Genomic DNA, 17,582 nt, shown 5'->3' on the forward strand with positions numbered 1-17,582 from the left:
GAACCTCTCTCCTTGAAGTTCTTGATGATCCGATAAATGGTTGATTTAGGTGCAATCTTACTAGCAGCAATATCCTTGCCTGTGAAGCCCTTGTGCAAAGCAATGATGACTGCACGTATTTCCTTGCAGGTAACCATGGTTAACAGAGGAAGAACAATGATTTCAGGCACCACCCTCGTTTTAAAGCTTCCAGTCTGTTATTCTACCTCAATCAGCATGACAGAGGGATCTCCAGCATTGTCCTCGTCAACACTGTCACCTGTGTTAATGAGAGAATCACTGACCTGATGTCAGCTGGTCCTTTTGTGGCAGGGCTGAAATACAGTGGAAATGTTGTTTTTGGGATAAAGTTCATTGTCAGGGCAAAGAGGGACTTTGACTCTTCATGACATTCTGGAGTATATGCAAATTGCCATCATAAAAACTGAGGCAGCAGACTTTGTGAAAAATAATATGTGTCATTCTCAAAACCTTTGGCCATGACTGTACAGTGTTTTCTACTAATTATCGGGCCAATCAAATGATAAATGAGCGTTCAGCCCGATATCGCATTAGGAAGAATATCGGTCCAAAGCACATCGTATTATTTCATTTGATTTTTAAACTGGACTAAAAATGTTGTTCAACGATGGAATGATGCTGTTCCAGTTCTGCAGTGTGTATGCACTCAGGGCCGCCAGTGTCCATAGATCTCCATGGAGTGTGCAGAGTCACTTTCTTTTCAGCCAATGGTTATGACAGATGAAGAGCACATTGTGTAAAATGTGTTTAGTCTCTACACATGAATCGGCATACTGATTGGACTTTTTTTTTTTTAAATCGTTTGTAAAATCGTTAAGGATATTGCATTGGGAGAAATTTTGTATAGTGTGTACCCAGCCTTACTCTCAGGGGCCAACTCAACCAGATTTTGTCAGCTAAAGTTGCAAAAGCTCTCTGCTGGCTCCAAAAGAAATTCTACGACAGTAAGGACAAAGTGGATTCCCCACTGGTGGCCAATCTCTGCACCAAACACACCCATCACAGAATCTTCTCCATCAAAGAATTTCACAAATGGCTTATGTATGACCCCCAAAAAGATTGCAACATTTTTTCATTCTACGCTAACCTCTACAACTTGCTGTTTCCTCTTTAAAGCAACTAGAAACTAAGATCGAAGAGTACCGTAACTTCTGTTCTATCCACAAACTCATCATCGCACAGAGATCCAAACTTAACAAGGACATTACTCCTGAGGAGGTCACACAAACTACTCATAGTTTTACACATGTGACACCTAGCACTGGTAATTCCTCCACACCAGGTATTAACAGTCCCGGCAACGGAACACATTCCAAAATGGAACACTGGACCCGGTCACATTGCTGTCCTGTGATGGCGATAACAGAACATGTATACATGCTTGTTATATAAGCTCCTCCATACATAGGCAGAGGAAAGCCGAGGTTAACTCCGGCGATATTCCTGGTAGTTACACATTTTGGTGTTTGACATGAATTTGTAGCACTCAGTTGTGCAGAATTCCTATGCAATGTAAACTATGAAATGTCTCAGATACTTTGCTGTGGAATGTGATATACAGACATGAAAGGACAGCATCAGGGCACCTCAGGTTACAGAGATAAATTTAATGTAACAGACGGTACAGATGCTGGATGTCTCTATAGGTGTGTGTTTGGTTAGGTGTGTGTACGTGTGTATGTGGCAGTCTGGACTCAGCCCCCCTCTCTCTCATTCCTTGTTTGCCTGAAATCCTGCGGGACGGGAAGGGAAAAGTATGAACAGAGAGACATACACAGAACTTAAAGAGACAGACTGAGGAGAGGAGTGCTGCAGTCTCAGGGAGGAGAGAGATATAGAGAGAGGAGGACGACAGGAAGAAGTAAAACCACTGAGGAAGACGGGGATACAGGGTACACTGAGGCACAAGAAGGAGGAAGAGACTGTGCAGTAAAGACACAAAAACTACTCAAGTACTGAAGGTTAGTGAGACTAAGCCTAAAAATAGAGATATGGGAAATATAGAGGGTATAAGTGTGATACAGAGATATGAAAAGAGAGACTATGAGTGTGATACCACAATCTGGAAAGTGTGTACTAGATTAGTGTGATACAGAGAAATGAAAAGTGTTAATGTATGAGTGTGATTCCACAATATGAGTAAGATACAGAGACATGGAAAGTGTGATACAGAGACATGGAAAGTGTGATGTATGAGTGTGATACAGAGACATGGAAAGTGTGACTGTATGAGTGTGATCCAGAGACATGGAAAGTGTGACTGTATGAGTGTGATACAGAGACATGGAAAGTGTGACTGTAGGCGTGTGATACAGAGACATGTAAAGTGTGACTGTAGGCGTGTGATACAAAGACATGGAAAGTGTGACTAGGCGTGTGATACAGAGACATGGAAAGTGTGACTGTAGGCGTGTGATACAGAGACATGGAAAGTGTGACTGTATGAGTGTGATCCAGAGACATGGAAAGTGTGACTGTATGAGTGTGATACAGAGACATGGAAAGTGTGATGTATGAGTGTGATACAGAGACATGGAAAGTGTGATGTATGAGTGTGATACAGATACATGGAAAGTGTGACTATGAGTGTGATACAGAGACATGGAAAGTGTGACTGTATGAGTGTGATCCAGAGACATGGAAAGTGTGATGTATGAGTGTGATACAGAGACATGGAAAGTGTGATGTATGAGTGTGATACAGATACATGGAAAGTGTGACTGTATGAGTGTGATACAGATACATGGAAAGTGTGACTATGAGTGTGATACAGAGACATGGAAAGTGTGACTGTATGAGTGTGATACAGATACATGGAAAGTGTGATGTATGATTGTGATACAAAGACATGGAAAGTGTGATGCAGAGACATGGAAAGTGTGACTGTATGAGTGTGATACAGATACATGGAAAGTGTGATGTATGAGTGTGATACAGAGACATGAAAAGTGTGATGTATGAGTGTGATACAGAGACATGGAAAGTGTGACTGTATGAGTGTGATCCAGAGACATGGAAAGTGTGACTGTATGAGTGTGATACAGAGACATGGAAAGTGTGACTGTATGAGTGTGATACAGAGACATGGAAAGTGTGACTGTATGAGTGTGATACAGAGACATGGAAAGTGTGACTGTATGAGTGTGATACAGAGACATGGAAAGTGTGACTGTATGAGTGTGATACAGAGACATGGAAAGTGTGACTGTAGGCGTGTGATACAAAGACATGGAAAGTGTGACTGTAGGCGTGTGATACAGAGACATGTAAAGTGTGATGTATGAGTGATACAGAGACATGGAAAGTGTGACTGTAGGCGTGTGATACAAAGACATGGAAAGTGTGACTGTAGGCGTGTGATACAGAGACATGTAAAGTGTGACTGTATGAGTGTGATACAGAGACATGGAAAGTGTGACTGTATGCGTGTGATACAGAGACATGGAAAGTGTGACTGTATGCGTGTGATACAAAGACATGGAAAGTGTGACTGTAGGCGTGTGATACAGAGACATGTAAAGTGTGATGTATGAGTGATACAGAGACATGGAAAGTGTGACTGTATGAGTGTGATACAGAGACATGGAAAGTGTGACTGTATGAGTGTGATACAGAGACATGGAAAGTGTGACTGTAGGCGTGTGATACAAAGACATGGAAAGTGTGACTGTAGGCGTGTGATACAGAGACATGTAAAGTGTGATGTATGAGTGATACAGAGACATGGAAAGTGTGACTGTAGGCGTGTGATACAAAGACATGGAAAGTGTGACTGTAGGCGTGTGATACAGAGACATGTAAAGTGTGACTGTATGAGTGTGATACAGAGACATGGAAAGTGTGACTGTATGCGTGTGATACAAAGACATGGAAAGTGTGACTGTAGGCGTGTGATACAGAGACATGTAAAGTGTGATGTATGAGTGATACAGAGACATGGAAAGTGTGACTGTAGGCGTGTGATACAGAGACATGGAAAGTGTGACTGTATGAGTGTGATACAGAGACATGGAAAGTGTGATGTATGAGTGTGATACAGAGACATGGAAAGTGTGACTGTAGGCGTGTGATACAGAGACATGTAAAGTGTGACTGTATGAGTGTGATACAGAGACATGGAAAGTGTGATGTATGAGTGTGATACAGAGACATGGAAAGTGTGATGTATGAGTGTGATACAGAGACATGGAAAGTGTGACTGTATGAGTGTGATACAGAGACATTGAAAGTGTGATGTATGAGTGTGATACAGATACATGGAAAGTGTGACTGTATGAGTGTGATACAAACATGTAAAGTGTGACTGTATGAGTGTGATACAGAGACATGGAAAGTGTGACTGTATGAGTGTGATACAAACATGTAAAGTGTGACTGTATGAGTGTGATACAGAGACATGGAAAGTGTGACTGTAGGCGTGTGATACAAAGACCTGGAAAGTGTGACTGTATGAGTGTGATACAGACATGTAAAGTGTGATGTATGAGTGATACAGAGACATGGAAAGTGTGACTGTATGAGTGTGATACAGACATGTAAAGTGTGACTGTATGAGTGTGATACAAAGACCTGGAAAGTGTGACTGTATGAGTGTGATACAGACATGTAAAGTGTGACTGTATGAGTGTGATACAGAGACATGGAAAGTGTGACTGTAGGCGTGTGATACAGAGACATGGAAAGTGTGACTGTATGAGTGTGATACAGATACATGGAAAGTGTGACTGTATGAGTGTGATACAGATACATGGAAAGTGTGTTCTGTATTGATTTTTTCTTCACTAGCTAGCAGATTTTTCTCTGCTTTGTATATTAATCTGGTATTTGTATACTCTACATTTTATACTAATCTGTTCTTTATTTTTTTATACTAATGTATACTTTGTATACTCTGCATTGTATACTACTCTGTACTTTGTATCATCTGTGTATTAGAAAGGGCTCTGATTTGTATATCATTTACAAGAATGAATTTAGATTTGTATTTCTTGGTGTCTGGCTGCATACTGGACATGTGAGATTTATCTTCTATGTATAACATTTCCGGTACCTGATGTGCGGATGTCTTTCAGTTATTTAGCCCTCAGGGCAGGTATTGAGTTTCCTTGGTTTCTTGATGAAATACATCTGCTATATGTGAGCAAATAACATAAGACCAAAGTCTTACATTAGAGTGTATAATAACCAGTATATATGAAATGGACAGATACAAGTAATGGTTATAATTCGGAATAAAAATGATTGGTAGCTATAAGTGAATACTGAAAGAAAACGCGTTAAAACCCATGGAAACAGATATATACTGTGGATTTTTGTAGAAAACTATTCTTTTGAATAGCAAACAATAAGCAGAATGGAAATTAATGAGGACACATTTTCAAATAATACTTTATTTAATGAAAGATTTTTAAGAAGCACTTATAAGCGTTTGGTCTACACACAATAGTGTAAGATTGGTTAATATATAAGAGTCACTAATAACTACTTTGTGTAATTAATATTACCAGCTCCTACTAAAGGTTTGATGTAAAATATTTTCTGTCTTTGTCACTTGGCTGAGAAAACACTTTGTTCCAACTAAACAGTTTTAATACTTAAAATAATAAAAGTGTTTTTACCAATAATTGAAATGTATGTAATTTTACTAGAGAACAGCAGAGCCTATTTATCCAGTCCAATCCTTTTGTAAATCTGTACTCAATCAGTTGGAAGAGCACCACTCACAAAAACAAAAATATTTGCACCATCTGAGGCAAATCCGGGTCTAGTGCGGCCAGGGGCGGATCTAGAAAACTACTGTACCCGGGGCGATTTAAGGGGGGCGATTTAGGCCCCGCCCCTTTCTAACAGTTTAGGCTGCCGACGGCTGCACAGTATGTGCAGGTCCGTCCAGCCGTGACAGGCAGGGACAGTGTTCTGCCCGGCTGCTCTGATTGTGGCCGACGGCTGCACAGTATGTGCAGGTCCGTTCAGCCGTGACAGGCAGGGACAGTGTGCTGCCCGGCTGCTCTGATTGTGTTTTAAACACAGTCAGAGCAGCCGGGCAGCACACTGTCCCTGCCTGTCACGGCTGGACGGACCTGCACATACTGTGCAGCTGTCGGCAGCAAGTGTCTGCTAGGGGGGGAGATCGCCCCGATCGCCCCCCCCCCCCTGGATCCGCCACTGAGTGCGGCCCTAAAACCTTTCTTGATATATTCAATTTGTGCCAAGTGGGTGGGGCACGGAGAATGATGACACTAGTTCCATCATTAGGCCCCATCCACTCAGACTTCACTGAGATGGGCGGGGCTTCATCATTATGTGGGTGGGGCAAGGAGTATGATGACACTAGTTCCATCATCAGACCCCACCCACTCAGACTTCACTGAGATGGGCAGGGCTTCATCATTGTGTGGGTGGGGCAAGGAGAATGGTAACACTAATTCCATCATCAGGCCCCACCCACTCAGACTTCACTGAGATGGGCGGGGCTTCATCATTATGTGGGTGGTGCAAGGAGTATGATGACACTAGTCCCATCATCAGGCCCCACCCACTGAGACTTCACTGAGATGGGCGGGGCTTCATCATTGTGTGGGTGGGGCAAGGAGTATGATGACACTAATTCCATCATTAGGCCTCAGCCCACTCAGCGTTCACTGAGATGGGCGGGGCTTCATCATTATGTGGGTGGGGCAAGGAGTATGATGACACTAGTTCCATCATCAGACCCCACCCACTCAGACTTCACTGAGATGGGCAGGGCTTCATCATTGTGTGGGTGGGGCAAGGAGTATGATGACACTAATTCCATCATTAGGCCTCAGCCCACTCAGCGTTCACTGAGATGGGCGGGGCTTCATCATTATGTGGGTGAGGCAAGGAGTATGATGACACTAGTTCCATCATCAGACCCCACCCACTGAGAAATCTCTTAGCTGGGGCCCTTGCAGAGTAAAGCGTTCTCAGCCCATCTTGCAGCAGGTAAGTACAGTAAATGTCTGTGTGCCCTGTGACCCAGGGGTTTCACAGCTCCTGATTCATGAAACCCACATTTGTTTATAGCAAAAAGTGTTGTGTGAAGCAGATCAAAATTCACTTCTAAGTTGTCCCATAGAGTTACCGGCCTAGTATATTGCAGGTAATGATGTAACCAATTCCACCCTGAATACAATTCTTAGATTGTACAGAGCTGTGGAATATGTTGGTGTTATGTAAATGCCAATGGGAACAATACACACAGAGCACATGAAATGGGCCAATCAGTAGATACGTCAGGATATTGAAAGCGCTACGGAATCTGCTGGTGCTATATAAATAAATGATAATGATGACGATATTGAAGGGTGGACAGAATGTTTCATGAAATACTAACTGTCCCTGATTCTGCTGTTTGGTGCTATTGTGTGTGTAGACAAATGAGATATTTAAAGGCCTGTTCACACCAAGGTTGTTATAGTTGTTTGTCCAGGATGAGGCCTGTGGACCAACTTGGTTTGTGTTCTAGAAGACAGGAATTTTCATAGGGTTCATTGATCCCTATCACTGTCTCATTTGTTATATGATTTACAAGCAGTATTTCTGTGGCATCTATGTGTCAACATCTGGAAAAATGTGCAGGAAATCCTAATCCATATTCTCAATAAGTGTTTGTTGTAAGGGAGGACAGTCTACTATAAGAAGGAGACGGAGGTGCGGACAGGATCCAAAGAGTATGGCCAAAGAAAGAGGCAGGCCAAAGTGATAGGATGACTAGTGAGACAGGGAGACCAGAAAGACATGGAGACCAGAGAGACAGGGTGACCAGAGAGACAGGGTGACCAGAGAGACAGGGTGACCAGAGAGACAGGGTGACCAGAGAGATAGGGTGACCAGAGAGATAGGGTGACCAGAGAGACAGGGAGACCAGAGAGACATGGAGACCAGAGAGACAGGGTGACCAGAGAGACAGGGTGACCAGAGAGACAGGCTGACCAGAGAGACAGGGTGACCAGAGAGATAGGGTGACCAGAGAGATAGGGTGACCAGAGAGATAGGGTGACCAGAGAGACAGGGTGACCAGAGAGACAGGGTGACCAGAGAGACAGGGTGACCAGAGAGACAGGGTCACCAGAGAGACAGGGTGACCAGAGAGACAGGCTGACCAGAGAGACAGGGTTACCAGAGAGACAAGGTGACCAGAGAGACAGGCTGACCAGAGAGACAGGCTGACCAGAGAAATAGGGTGACCAGAGAGATAGGGTGACCAGAGAGACAATGTGACCAGAGAGACAGGGTGACCAGAGAGACAGGGTGACCAGAGAGACAGGGTGACCAGAGAGATAGGGTGACCAGAGAGATAAGGTTACCAGAGAGACAGGGTGAAGAAGAGAGATAGGATGACCAGAGAGACAAGGTGACCAGAGAGACAGGGTGACCAGAAAAACAGAGGGATCGGAGAGATCATGGGGTCTAAGAGATAGAGGGGTAAGAGATATATTTTAACCAAAGATATTCCGGGGGTCCAGAGAGACGAGAGGGAAAGAGAAATTTATATATATTAACCAGAAAGATCGGGTGACCAGAGAGACAGGGTGACCAGAGAGATTGGGTGACCAGAGAGACAGGGTTACCAGAGAGACAAGGTGACCAGAGAGACAGGGTGACCAGAAAAAAAGAGGGATTGGAGAGATCATGGGGTCAAAGAGATAGAGGGGAAAGAGATATATTTTAACCAGAGATATGGGGGACCAGAGAGATGAGAGGAAAAGATAAATTTATATATATTAACCTGAGAGATCGGGTGACCAGAGAGACAATGTGACCAGAGAGACAGGGTGACCAGAGAGACAGGATGACCAGAGAGACAATGTGACCAGAGAGATAGGGTGACCTGAGAGAAAGGATGACCAGAGAGACAAGGTGACCAGAGAGACAGGGTGACCAGAGAGATAGGATGACCAGAGAGACTGGACGACCAGAGAGACATAATGACCAGAGAGACAGGGTGACCAGAGAGATAGGGTGACCAGAGAGACAGGGTGACCAGAGAGATAGGGTGACCAGAGAGATAGGATGACCAGAGAGATTGGATGACCAGAGAGATAGATAGGGTAACCAGAAAGACAGGGTGACCAGAGAGATTGGATGACCAGAGAGATAGGGTGACCAGAGAGACAGGATGACCAAAGAGATAGGGTGACCAGAGAGATTGGGTGTGGAACTGAGATAGTAGAAGGCACTGAGATGAGATAGGAGCACTAGAGAGATAGGGAAATCAGAAAGATAAGTGGTCAAGAGTGACAAGGTTACTAGAGAGTAGAATGGGGCAATAATAGAAATAGGGGAACCACATAGCTTGGGCGACCAGACAGGTAGTGTGAGCAAAGGAAACAGATCATCCAGAAAGATAGGGAGACCAGAAAGTCAGGTAGACATGAGAGATAGAGGGACCAGAGAGACAGGGTGACCAGAGAGACAGGCTGACCAGAGAGACAGGCTGACCAGAGAGACAGGCTGACCAGAGAGACAGGGTGACCAGAAAGATAGGGTGACCAGAGAGATAGGGTTACCAGAGAGACAGGGTGAAGAAGAGAGATAGGATGACCAGAGAGACAAGGTGACCAGAGAGACAGGGTGACCAGAAAAACAGAGGGATCGGAGAGATCATGGGGTCAAAGAGATAGAGGGGTAAGAGATATATTTTAACCAAAGATATTCCGGGGGTCCAGAGAGACAAAAGGGAAAGAGAAATTTATATCTATTAACCAGAGAGATCGGGTGACCCGAGAGACAGGGTGACCAGAGAGATTGGGTGACCAGAGAGACAGGGTTACCAGAGAGACAAGGTGACCAGAGAGATAGGGTGACCAGAGAGACAAGGTGACCAGAGAGACAGGGTGACCAGAGAGACAGAGGGATCGGAGAGATCATGGGGTCGAAGAGATAGAGGGGAAAGAGATATATTTTAACCAGAGATATGGGGGACCAGAGAGATGAGAGGAAAAGATAAATTTATATATATTAACCTGAGAGATCGGGTGACCAGAGAAGCTGAGGTATCCGATAGATATGGGGACCAGAGAGATAACTGGGCCAGAGAAATAGGGTGAGAATTGATATAGGACGACCAGTGAGGTAGGGGGAGCATAGAGATAAGAGAACCAGAGAATAATCAGAGAGACTGGGAAACCAAAACGATGAGAGCGCCAGAGTGACACAGTGACCAGAGAGATAGGGTGTGGAACTGAGATAGTAGAATGCACTGAGTTAGTGTGAGCAGAGAGACAGGGTGACCTGAGAGACAGGATGACCAGAGAGACAGGATGACCAGAGAGACAGGGTGACCAGAGAGATAGGGTGACCAGAGAGACAGGGTGACCAGAGAGACAATGTGACCAGAGAGATAGGGTGACCTGAGAGAAAGGATGACCAGAGAGACAAGGTGACCAGAGAGACAGGATGACCAGAGAGACAAGGTGACCAGAGAGACAGGATGACCAGAGAGACTGGATGACCAGAGAGACAGAATGACCAGAGAGACAAGGTGACCAGAGAGACAGAGTGACCAGAGAGATAGGGTGACCAGAGAGATAGGGTGACCAGAGAGATAGGGTGACCAGAGAGACAGGATGACCAGAGAGACAGGATGACCAGAGAGATTGGATGACCAGAGAGATAGATAGGGTGACCAGAAAGACAGGGTGACCAGAGAGATAGGGTGACCAGAGAGATAGGATGACCAGAGAGACATGGTGACCAGAGAGATTGGGTGTGGAACTGAGATAGTAGAAGGCACTGAGATGAGATAGGAGCACTAGAGAGATAGGGAAATCAGAAAGATAAGTGGTCAAGAGTGACAAGGTTACTAGAGAGTAGAATGGGGCAATAATAGAAATAGGGGAACCACATAGATTGGGCGACCAGGTAGTGTGAGCAAAGGAAACAGATCATCCAGAAAGATAGGGAGACCAGAAAGTCAGGTAGACATGAGAGATAGAGGGACCAGAGAGATAGGGTGACCAGAGAGACAGGATGACCAGAGAGACAGGGTGACCAGAGAGATAGGGTGACCAGAGAGATAGGGTGACCAGAGAGACAGGGTGACCAGAGAGACAATGTGACCAGAGAGATAGGGTGACCTGAGAGAAAGGATGACCAGAGAGACAAGGTGACCAGAGAGACAGGATGACCAGAGAGACAAGGTGACCAGAGAGACAGGATGACCAGAGAGACAGAATGACCAGAGAGACAAGGTGACCAGAGAGACAGAGTGACCAGAGAGATAGGGTGACCAGAGAGATAGAGGGACCAGAGAGATAGGGTGACCAGAGAGATAGGGTGACCAGAGAGACAGGATGACCAGAGAGACAGGATGACCAGAGAGATTGGATGACCAGAGAGATAGATAGGGTGACCAGAAAGACAGGGTGACCAGAGAGATAGGGTGACCAGAGAGATAGGATGACCAGAGAGACAGGGTGACCAGAGAGATTGGGTGTGGAACTGAGATAGTAGAAGGCACTGAGATGAGATAGGAGCACTAGAGAGATAGGGAAATCAGAAAGATAAGTGGTCAAGAGTGACAAGGTTACTAGAGAGTAGAATGGGGCAATAATAGAAATAGGGGAACCACATAGCTTGGGCGACCAGGTAGTGTGAGCAAAGGAAACAGATCATCCAGAAAGATAGGGAGACCAGAAAGTCAGGTAGACATGAGAGATAGAGGGACCAGAAAGATAGGGTGATCAGGGAGATAGGATAACCAAGGACACAGGGGGCCAAGAATATAGCGGGGCCAAAGAGACAGTGCAACCAGAGAGATAATTAAATAGGACTACAGGATAATGTGAGCAATGTTGAATTAAAAATTAGGAGAATCAGTGTAATAAAGTAGATGATTGGGCAGAATAGGGGGAAAGTGTCATAAAATGAAGATTGGGAGACAAGGATAGGTAGTAAAGCTAGGTACACACTACAGGGTTTTCGTCCAATAATCGGCTCAACCAGCCGACATACGACCGCTCGTTCAAAAGTCGGGTCAGTGTGTGTAGAGACACGGTGGTCGAAAAGTCTGCCCAAATGGACGATTGTCGCCTCATTTGGTTGGTCGTACCGTTTAATATTTTCGTTCCAATTTCGTTTCCGCTGTGCAGTGTGTATAAACTTCCGACCGATCCACGGCAATCCTCCGATACTTCCTCGACCTGGGGGGCGTGTGTATGTAAATTTGTGATGTCTGTACCAGTCCCACGTGGTGCGATATCCGCGCATCACAGGCTTGTGTTTTGTATAGATATATATTGCACCTGTCTGGCTGCAGACTATTACACGTGTATAAAGCACGTGTGATATTACCCTTTGCATCTATGTTGGCAAGCTATTCACATTTAACCTTTATAAACTTTAACCTTTATAAACTATTAAAGTTATAAAGTCATATTAAACTTTATTAACTAATATTTGTGAAATACCCTGAATAAACCACAGTGTTCATACAACAGGTTTATTGCAGGAAAAAGTAAATTTTTTTCAATATGACAGGTGAAAAAAATAGTATCACACTTTAAAGGTGCTACTGGTTTGTGGCAAAACAGGTCTTGATGTCGCTTGGGTTTCTATTCCCTTTGATTTCTTTACCTACGAAACAAGGAAATAAAAAATGTTTACCATTAAACTTCTATATCTTTATATATCCAACACCAGAAATACTCTCATTTGCTCACCTTGCACACTGCTCGAGATCAGTTTATGCTTTGGTCCCTGTGGCGCAATCGCAATAATAGCGGCTTAACTTCCATATATTCTGGAAAACAGGCGCCATTTTGGTTATTATAACAGTACAAGTATGTGCCCAAAGCATTTAGTTGTCTATACATGTCCAATGAAATACCTTCGTGTCTAACTTCTTTCATATCTTTTTCTTTTTCAATTTTTTTCTTGTTTGATAACAGGTGTTACATTAGAGGTACCAGTGGTAATCAGGCCTTCTCACCGATAATTCTTCCTTCTAACAAACAAAAAAATCTATGTTACAAATTAGGCGTTTACATTGCTTTATGTGAAACTAGAATGAAATAAAGTCCTTCTAACAGGTACACTACATGTGCTACTGACCTTTTTTAATGTCGTAGTCGTCCTGGCCCAGTACTTTGGCCATCATCTTCACCTCTCTTGGGCTAATTGGATTTGCTCTTTGCTCTTCTTGAGTATCTCCATCCCCCACCTTAACTTTTTCAACATTTTTTGGCCCTTCCAGCACCATCTCTGACTCTGTCTCCGTCTTCATAGCTGCAACCCCCACTGACACCTTCTCCTCACCCACAACCCCCACTGACACCTTCTCCTCACCCGCAACCCCCACTGACACCTTCTCCTCACCCGCAACCCCCACTGACACCTTCTCCTCACCCGCAACCCCCACTGACACCTTCTCCTCACCCGCAACCCCCACTGACACCTTCTCCTCACCCGCAACCCCCACTGACACCTTCTCCTCACCCGCAACCCCCACTGACACCTTCTCCTCACCCGCAACCCCCACTGACATCTTCTCCTCAACATTAACACCCACTGACACCTTCTCCTCACCCGCAACCCCCACTGACACCTTCTCCTCACCCGCCATCTTCTTACACTCCTCGGCGCCAAACAGGTTCCTCTGACATTTTATATACTCAGACATGGGCGTTCGTTTCTGCTGTGGACCAATCAGCAATGATGCCTGCAGAGAATGGAGCATTCCATTGCATACGAAGGGATTTTATTATTAGGGAATATTCATTACATTGCACTTTACCACTTAAATGTTTTATGTATGGTAATAAACTTCTATTTTATAGGAATGAATGAAGAGACAGTGTTGCCTTCTCTTATTATGCAGCTTTGGGTGTTAACTACAAAAAGCTCTGCCCCTTTATGCTAATGTCTTTGGTATCTCGTTACATCCCCCGCAAATGATGCTTCAGTGTGTACGAAATTAAAATTATTGGTCACGACAGCATGGCTGTAAAAAGTCGCTAAAGGGACGTCCGCTCTTCCCTTTATCGTCTAAAACAAGGCTAGTGTGTATGCAGTCCATGGACCGAGCGATCGGACCATCGATCGCATGTAAAATCGATCGGCATAAAAAGTTGGTGGAAAATTCTGTAGTGTGTACCCAGCTTTAGTGTTATAAAGGAGAAGATTGGGAAAGAGGAATAGGGAGTATGTGCCATAAAAGAGAATATTGTGAGAGAGGGATGAGTGGGTAAAGGGTTACAAAGGAGAAGATTGAGAGACAGGAATAGGGAGGATAGTTCCATAAAGGAGAAGATTTGGAAAGAGGGATAGGGGGTAAAGATTAAAAAGGAGATAATTGGGAGAGAGGGATGGGGGAGGGCGTATCATAAAGGAGTATATTGGGAGACAGGGATAAGAGGTAAGAGTCATAAAGTAGAATATTGGGAGAGAGGGACATGGTGTAATAATTGTAAAGGAGAATATTGGGAGAGAGGGATAGGGGTAAGTGTAATACAGGGAGAGAGGGATGGGTGTAACAATAATTAAGGAGACAATTGGGAGAGAGACATGGGGGGTAAGGAATAAAAAAGAAGAATATTTGGAGAGATGGATATTAAGCCACAATGGAAAAGATTTAGACAGAGAGATGCAGAATAAGAGTCATAAAGGAGAATGTAGGGAGACAGAAATATGGGTAATAAAGGATAAGACTAGGAGACAGGGGTAGGGGTAGGAATTATTAAGGACAGGTTTGGGTGTCAGGGCTAGGGGGGTATGGATTATGAAGAGGGGGTGGGGGTGAGTATGGATAGGATTAGGAGATATATTAATGTTGTTGAGCAGGAAATCTGGAACGTATAATACTCTGCACTGAACATCTGTGTAACATACGTGAAATGCTGTCATGCTAAATGCCACAAACTCCACAGCTAACTCCCCTCAGATGTGTCTGGAGATTTATGTCTGATTATTGCAGCCTATTTTTTATGCATTTATTGTGTTCTGGGTCATGGCTGATCCCTCCACTAGGTGGCGATCTCCTATTATGGGGAATATACTGTATAAGTGTTGGGATTGTGTGGTCACAGGGAGGGTCTCTGGCTCATGCAATAAGATCTGTGTAGAAGGGAATAATTATACATGTCATGATTTGGGATCCTGCCTGTTTCCTCTTGGAATTTAGGTCATGGAATTAGAGCATCTAGCGCACTGGAAGCAACAGCTGTACTGGGCATATTCTGCTCCTGTCTCTGAGACAGTAAACAGCATTATTATACCATGAATGGTTCTTCTATAGCGCTGAGCGTTATATGAACTGAGACACTGTCCTAGTCCTCAAAATCTGAATCAACTGCAAGTAACTTACTATACTGCCCATTCCCTCTCAGTATCCAGACATCACTGTGTCCTTCCAAACCTGAATAAACACAACACCTGGCGCAAAGAGATACGAGTTTCAAAGTGCAGAAAAAGGTATACTGGTGTCTGCAGCTGACAAGATCAGTGAGATCTTAAAACTGTAGAAACAACACACAAAAAAACAGCGCTGACAGCCAGTAAGCACAAAATCTGCTAATACAGTGCGTGAGATAATAAAAAACATTTATTGATATAAAAAACAAATAAAATGTATCTGTTAGGAACCCCTCCAGCCGGCACAACACAACCCGGAGTCTACTCTGCCAGTCAAGTGTTCACTGGAGCCCCTGATGGTGGGGACAGACTGGGCTGCAGACTGACAGAGGGTTGTGAAGTGTGTACCGGCTGGGGAGAACCCAGGTAAGCGGAGTGAAGTCCAAGCAGAGGTCAAGGGCCGGCAGCAGATAGCAATTCCAATTAGCAAGCCGAGGTCAAGGGTCCCGAGCAGACAGGAAGATCGGTAAACAGGCCAGAGGTCAGGGTCACGAGATACACAAGTAAAGTCCAAATCCAGGCAAAGGATAATCAGCAGAAAGTTCAATAGGCAGGAACAAGGCACAGAGCAGGTCAGCAGACTGGGAACAGAAGCTATAACCGGCAGTGAGGCAGCAGCCCTCACTGCCTTAAGTACCCAGATGGACCAATCAGAGCTTAGCCCTGGCATCCACACTTGCAGGCTAATGCCTGCTAATTCAGCCACAGGCTGAAATTGATTGCTTGCCCCATATGCGCGTGCACGCCCGGCTGCCGGGACGCTGCGCTGCAGAGGTGTCCGACCGTTGCCAGTTGGGAGGAAGTGACGTCCCGGTCGTCATGGTGACGGCCGGGACGCCGGAGAGGACAGGAAGCAAGCCGCAGCGGCTGTGAGTACCACCACGGCTCGTGACAGTACCTTGAGGAGGGGTTAAGGAACCCCGACCCCCAGGTTGCCTAGGAAATTTTTTGAAAAATTCCTTCAAATGTCTTGAAGCGTATAGTCGTCTTCGCGGGACCCAGGACTGCTCCTCTAGCCCACGATTCTTCCACTGTACTAGGAAGTGCACCTGCCCCTGCACTCTTTTAGAGTCGAAAATCTTCTGGACAACAAATTTTTGTGGTATGTTCCTATTTCTCACAGAAAAACCTGAAGGCTGGGATTGATTCGGGTATAATACTGGCTTAAATAGCGAACAATGAAACGTGTTGGGGATCCTTAGTGAGCCAGGAATCTTCAATCTGAAGGCTACCGGATTAATCTGCTTGGTAATCATGAACGGACCAATAAATTTAGGCCCCAGCTTCTTACAAGGCTGTCTGAGCCTTGGATAAAGCAGACCTAAGCGAAACGCGCATCGGCGTCCTCGTTGTCTGCATAAACTATACCTTAGATTGGCAGTTTGTATAATACTCCGATATAACCAGACTTAGTTCGGAGATATTATCTAGGTAGATAGCAATACACTCCCCGTTTTTGCTAGGAGACACTACAGCTCCAATATATGGGCTTATGAGATAGTGCTCTACCATAGTGATACTCTGGTAAATCCATAGCTAATCCTATTATGGGATTGGCTTAATGTGGGGAGGTTTCACTGTGAATTTCAATAGAAATACATCCTCTGGTTTGCTAGGAGATACTACAGCTCTAATATATGGGCTAATTAGATAGCGTCTCAGCACAGTGATACTTTGACTAATCTCTAGCTAATTCTATTGTGGAATTTGCTTAATGTGGGGAGGTTTCCCTGTGTTTTTTAACACATAGTAATACCCAGCAATACACAATTATAGCTAGTGGTAATATTAGCAATCTACCTATACATAAGTCCACATATTAAGAAGGATATACATGCAGACAGCATTTGTTTTTAGTATATTTTATTGTATTTCGCTTATTTTAATCAATACTTAATAAAAGTTACATTTTATTTAATATCAATTAGAAGCCTACCAATAACTTTCTTTCTTTCCCTCAAACTTTCAAGGCTGTCTGAGCCTAACATTCCGAGTTGAAAGCCACACTTTCTGGCCCACTGTGAATGAGTGTCACTCACCGGACCGTGAGTGCCTCTTCCCGGACATTTAGGAACCGTGGCCGTCCACCATCCTGAGGGTCTGCGCATGCGCAGCCCTTTTCTATACTTCAGTGTATACCCCTTTAACTTAATTGGCAGATCAGGCAACCTCCCTATATTAAGCAC

At 44.5% G+C, this 17,582-nt stretch overlaps 1 protein-coding gene across 6 annotated transcripts in view; it reads left to right on the forward strand.

The window, feature by feature from the left end:
- The first annotated feature begins 1,713 nt into the window (after nucleotides 1–1,713).
- Nucleotides 1,714–17,582, forward strand: part of LOXL3 (lysyl oxidase like 3) — a 98,904-nt gene continuing 83,035 nt past the window's right edge. For 2 of the 6 annotated variants that reach the window (XM_075178382.1, XM_075178477.1), the window contains exon 1: nucleotides 1,714–1,982. The gene's annotated coding sequence lies outside the window, so the exon portion shown is untranslated. The remainder of the gene's footprint in view (nucleotides 1,983–17,582) is intronic. The other 4 variants (XM_075178455.1, XM_075178465.1, XM_075178475.1 and 1 more) reach the window with 4 other exon arrangements.

Source organism: Mixophyes fleayi, chromosome 1, assembly GCF_038048845.1.
Source record: "Mixophyes fleayi isolate aMixFle1 chromosome 1, aMixFle1.hap1, whole genome shotgun sequence".
Lineage (NCBI taxonomy): Eukaryota > Metazoa > Chordata > Amphibia > Anura > Limnodynastidae > Mixophyes > Mixophyes fleayi.